The sequence below is a fragment of the Procambarus clarkii genome, chromosome 25 (genome assembly GCF_040958095.1).
Source record: "Procambarus clarkii isolate CNS0578487 chromosome 25, FALCON_Pclarkii_2.0, whole genome shotgun sequence".
NCBI classification, from domain to species: Eukaryota; Metazoa; Arthropoda; class Malacostraca; order Decapoda; family Cambaridae; genus Procambarus; species Procambarus clarkii.
In genome coordinates, this window is record NC_091174.1 from 17,661,663 (window position 1) to 17,667,974 (window position 6,312).

A 6,312-nucleotide genomic window follows, 5' to 3' on the forward strand; every position below is an offset into this window, starting at 1 on the left:
TGGTCCCGGGTCCGATCCCGGGCGCCGGAGAGAAACACTGGGCACAGCTTCTTTCACCCTGATGCCCGTGTTACCAGGGGCATCAGGGTGAATATTGCAACAGGTGCATATTGAAAAATGATCTTTGCTATATTTTAGTGTCATTAAGACGGTGTTCTATATTATAATGAGTGGAAAGTAAAGAAATGACTACTGTACAGCACTAGGAAGGGATCAGGATAAGGATCTGGGATGGGACGGGGATAAGGAATGGTGCCCAATCACTTGAGCTGGATGGTAATAGCGACGATCTCGCTTTGTACAATTCGGAGTTCAATCCCCGACCGTCCAAGCGGTTGGGCACCATTCCTTCCCTTCGTCCCATTCCAGATCCTTATCCTGAACCCTTCCTAGTGCCATACAGTAATAATCTTTGCTTTTCACTCACCTTAGCACCTTGCACCGTCTTAGTGACACTAAAATATAGCAAAGACCACTTTCCATATGCACCTGTTGCAATATCAGTCCTGAGTGTTCGTAACAATATAGTCTTGACAGGTGAGATGGGGATACCTGAGTCTTATTCATCTTCATATTTTGTTACACGCTAATTTGGCTGCAATGTTTGTCTCATTATGATGGGTTATATTTTTGTGTGATGGTATATCCATTCAAAGGAGATTCGAAACCCTTTTCTCTGTGCACCTATTAGGTCATTTATAATTGGTAGTATGAGGTTCTTGGTGTCTATCTTCCAGGAGAAGTTTTCATTTGCTTGAAGAGCAGACTTTAAATCACAAAATGCTATTCTTCCTCCAGTTTTTTTTCACTTCATCATGAAAATGTTAAACTCTACGGACTGTGGGTGACATATTTCATAACCACAGACTTCGTGAAGGGACCATAGGGGCCGAACCCCGCCTTCAACGATGGTATGGGGGCCGACAGTGTCCCCCCTATGACACGCTCCATAAAATCACCTTTTATCCTGCCCAGTTTAGTGCGACTATCCCCAAGCGTCTGGTCCCCCAAGCCTTGAACAGTCAGAGGAATATATTCTCTCTCTCATAGACATACATATGTCGGTTTAGTACATATTAATTCTTAGATTAGTACATATTAATCATTTGCCACTCTGTCAGTCTTTGACTACCCCCAACCGCTTGGGCTGGCCGGTAGAGTGACGGTCTCGCTTCATGCAGGTCGGCGTTCAATCCCCGACCGTCCAAGTGGACGGGTACCTTTCCTTTCCCGCCATCAATCCCCCAATCATTATCCTGACCCCGTCCAAGTGCTATATAGTCATAATGGCTTGGCGCTTTGCTCTAATAATTCCCTTCCCCTTCGACTTCCCCCTGTCAGTGAAGACATTGACAGGGGAAGACATTGACAGGGGAAGACATTGACAGGGGAAGACATTGACAGGGGAAGACATTGACAGGGGAAGACATTGACAGGGGAAGACATTGACAGGGGAAGACATCGACAGGGGAAGACATCGACAGGGGAAGACATCGACAGGGGAAGACATCGTCAGGGGGAAGACATCGTCAGGGGGAAGACATCGTCAGGGGGAAGACATCGTCAGGGGGAAGACATCGTCAGGGGGAAGACATCGTCAGGGGGAAGACATCGTCAGGGGGAAGACATCGTCAGGGGGAAGACATCGTCAGGGGGAAGACATCGTCAGGGGGAAGACATCGTCAGGGGGAAGACATCGTCAGGGGGAAGACATCGTCAGGGGGAAGACATCGTCAGGGGGGAGACATCGTCAGGGGGGAGACATCGTCAGGGGGAAGACATCGTCAGGGGGAAGACATCGTCAGGGGGAAGACATCGTCAGGGGGAAGACATCGTCAGGGGGAAGACATCGTCAGGGGGAAGACATCGTCAGGGGGAAGACATCGTCAGGGGGAAGACATCGTCAGGGGGAAGACATCGTCAGGGGGAAGACATCGTCAGGGGGAAGACATCGTCAGGGGGAAGACATCGTCAGGGGGAAGACATCGTCAGGGGAAAGACATCGTCAGGGGAAAGACATCGTCAGGGGAAAGACATCGTCAGGGGGAAGACATCGTCAGGGGGAAGACATCGTCAGGGGGAAGACATCGTCAGGGGGAAGACATCGTCAGGGGGAAGACATCGTCAGGGGGAAGACATCGTCAGGGGGAAGACATCGTCAGGGGGAAGACATCGTCAGGGGGAAGACATCGTCAGGGGGGGGAAGTATCATTACGAATGTCTACAGACTAAATATCATCATGTTTATAATGCGTGATGAAACGTGCAGCTAAACTGTTTGATAAGTCTCGCTGACGATGAGTCACAATGACGTGGCTGATATGATGAACAGACCACACACCATAAGATGAGGAGACCACGACGTTTCGGTCCTTCTTGGACCATTATCAAGTCGTGCGATGAACTGATAATGGTCCGTGACGGACCGAAACGTCGTCGTTTCTTCCTTTCTGACGTAGGTCTGTCTCGCTGGGCCGGCACTCACGCCAGGCAAGCACCGTCTCCCTGTAACAACTGATAGGCAAGCACCGATAGGTAAGCCATCATGGTCAGATAGGTAGGCAGGGCACAGGGCGCCTCCTATTGCTCCCCGCGCTGACTATGTGCGCCTGGCATTCCCAGCTGGAACATCCACCAACGATAAACTTAAATGGTTCGAACAACTTTCTGCTAGGTTCTCCAAAACACTCCTCGATATAGTCCGACCTAGACCAACATCCCCTTACATCTTTGTGTCACGTAAGCAGGAAGATATCATCACTCAACTGGTTAAAGGTGAGATTGCTAATATTGTTTTCACCAGAGAAGACATCATCAATCGACCTAAAAAACCTAAGGAATATATTGTTACCAGTTTTCCCAAAGAGTATCCTCTTGATAGAGCTTATACCCTTGACGGGGTCTACAAGGCAAGACGGATACATAAGGATGGTCAACCTCTCAACAGGATCATCATTGTTTGGAATGGCAGTGACCCTCCCCCTGGACATTACACCTTTTTTGGACATTTCATCCCATCAAGTCCTATAAAACCTTGGGTATCCCCCCCTGTTGTTTGTTATAAGTGCCATGGTACTCATCATATCTCTAGGTACTGTCAACATGACCCTGTGTGTGGGCTCTGTGCTGAACAGCACCAAACAAGGGAGTGTCCTCACAGGGACCCCCCCTGCCCTTGAGGATGGGGAGGAAGCCTCTCCTCTGGTCCGGAAGTGTCCCAGGTGTATGCTTCAAGGTGTAGATGTTTGGCATCCTGACTGCCCTCGACGCCCCGCCCTCTCTACCATGAGCAGGACGCCAGAGACGTCTGGTCCAGCATCAGGAGGCACCCAGCTGGAAGCTCCTAATGTCACCTCTAGTAAGCAGTTTCCAACCCTCGATGGGCTAAGGCAAACAAGCAAAGATACAGAAGAAATTAACTGGTTAAAAAATAAAATTATGGAATTGGAAGTTAAAATACAAACATTAGTGATGAATCTGCCCGGTGATAGTGAAGTGAATCATGCTAGCGATAGTGATCAAGTAAATTCTCCCAGCACCAGTAGTGATGCGAGTGGTAATGTTGCAGCTGCTGAGGCTACTTCACCTGTCTCTACGGAACGTGAGTGTCAAATCCCCGTGGGGAATGGTGTTAGAGTAGTCATTGATCCCTCACTGGCACCCCAACTAGATCGTCAAGACACCCTTGATTTGGTTAAAGGTAAAGAGTTTAAAAGAATACCAACTTCTACTCAGGTTAGACGCCTCCTAGACAAAAGTACTCAGGACACACGGAACAAAATTACTTATGTTCTCCAAGTGTTTAACGAGCTTAAATGTTACCTTAATTCCCTTGACACTTAACCATGGCTCATCAAACAAAAACAATTAAGTTTCTTTCTTGGAATATTCGAAGTGTTTATCTTCGGATAAATGACGTAATCTTGTATGCTAAAATGAAAGACGTGGATGTGATCTGTTTACAGGAACCATATACGTCCACAACTATCAAGAAGGTCCCACCCAGGATACCTGGGTATACAGCATACAACAACAGTATTGGAACTGGTTTACTAACGTATATTAAGAGTGGATTAATCTGTAAACTAATTAAAAATCATAGGAGTGATAGTATACATTATCAAAAATTCAAATTGCAAACTGCAAATAGCCATTTCCTACTGTATAACATATATGGACGATGTAGTGTACTTAAAGCAGACCTGCTACCGAAACCTACAGGTAACACAGCTATGTTATGTATGGGTGACTTTAATGCTCGTCACACTGCTCTTGGTGACGTTCAGTGTAACAATAATGGAAGGGTCTTCTTGAAATACCTTAATGATCATAATATTACTGTGTATGATACTGATAAACAGACCCATTTATTGGGGGTAGACTGGATTATGTGATTGGATACAGCCTAGTAGATAGCAACGTCAACGTTAAGCTCATCCCAGAACTAGTAAGTGATCATTTTGCAATATATTGTGAATACAATGTGGCGGATATTAGGTCCAATCCTCATCCTAGAGTTAAAATTAACATTCCAGACAATCTTAAACAGCACTTTAAGGCTTATGTACATAAGTGGTACACTGGGTATACACCTGTATCAGTGGACCACTTGTACAATGATCTTGTCAGTATCATTACCAGTTATTATGATACCTGGGTTAAATCAAGGAAAAAAATGAACACTCGTTCTTCCTCATGGACAGAGGATCCTATTATTATTGCAGAGCTAAAGTGCTTCAGCTGCTGACTCTTATAAACGAGACAAAACAGCTGACAATTTACTTGCATTCCTTAATGCCAACAGAGATTTTCGCGAGCTTAAGGGTCAAGTTAAGAACACATATTGGGAACAATTCCTACAAGGTATCAATAGAACTACAACATTATCAGAAATGTGGAACAAAATTAAAAACATTACCAAACCTTCAGCCCCAGTTCAGCTTCATCATACTCCTGCAGAATATGCTGACATGCTCCTAGCTCAATGGTCTAGTGTCTCACAAATTTCTTCCTTACCCCCAGATATACAGCAGCATTTAAGACATACCAACATTAACAGAAACTTTAATATTGAAATAGCACGCTCCTCACCAGATTTAACAGATCAGTTTCCTATAACCCCCTTTGAATTAACATCAGCATTAGAGGAACCTAAACAGATTGCTCCTGGTGAAGATGGTATAACTTATAACATCTTGAGCTTACTGAATGATGTCCCTAGCCACCCTCTGCTTGACCTCTATCAAATGAGTCTCTCACAAGGTATCTTGCCAAAGAAATGGACACAAAGTCTCATAATACCAATTCCTAAACCTAACTCTCAAAAATTCAGACCCATTTCCCTTACATCTTGCATGTGTAAAGTCTTGGAGAGAATTGCTCTCAATCGTGTCATGTTTCAGGTCAAAGAAAAACTGGCCCCAAACCTATATGGGTTTATGCCCAAGTGTAGCACACAAACATGCTTTGCTGAATATTTTGTAAACTCCCAGGATGGGACACAGGCAGCCTTTATTGACCTAAAGTCAGCTTTCGATGTAGCGAATGGCGAAATAATATTAGAGCAACTTGCTGAATTTGGAATCAAAGGTAATCTTCTGAGTTGGATAAAGAGCTACCTATCCAACAGGCGTGCTAGTGTCCTATTTAAAGGAGTTAAAATACAAGAACAGATGCATTCGAACTAGGCACACCTCAAGGTGGTGTCCTAAGCCCTATGCTCTTCAATATACTTATGCACAAACTTATCCATGACATACCTGTACAACCTACGGAAACAGCTATATGTTATGCTGATGATATTTGTATTATGGCACACAGCAAACCAAGGCTACAAATGTTACTTGATGCATTCTCCAAGAAAGTAGTAGAATGTGGCCTCATAATCTCTGTTGATAAAACAAGGGTTCTTATTCCCCATTCTCTTCATGCTAACTATACTATTAATGGAGTGCCCGTGGAGACTTGTGAGTCTTATAAATATCTTGGAGTCGAGGTTAATGATATAAATCTCGTCAGCAACCTGCGTAAAAAACTTGTTGAGCGTCTTAAACCTCTCAGAACTCTTGTTGGCAAAGGATTTGGCATTAACATAAAATATGCTCGTAGTTTTTATATTGCCTTTATACGATCTGTTGTTGATTATTATGCCTTGCATCTTCTTAATTTTTCTCCTAAACAATTAAAAGGCCTAGATGTAGTACAGAATGATGCCATGCGCATCATCCTGGGTTGTCCTAGAACTGTCAGAATTGTTAACATGAGAAAGGAACTAAACTTACCTTCAATTTACGAAAGAATAGTTCTACTTAG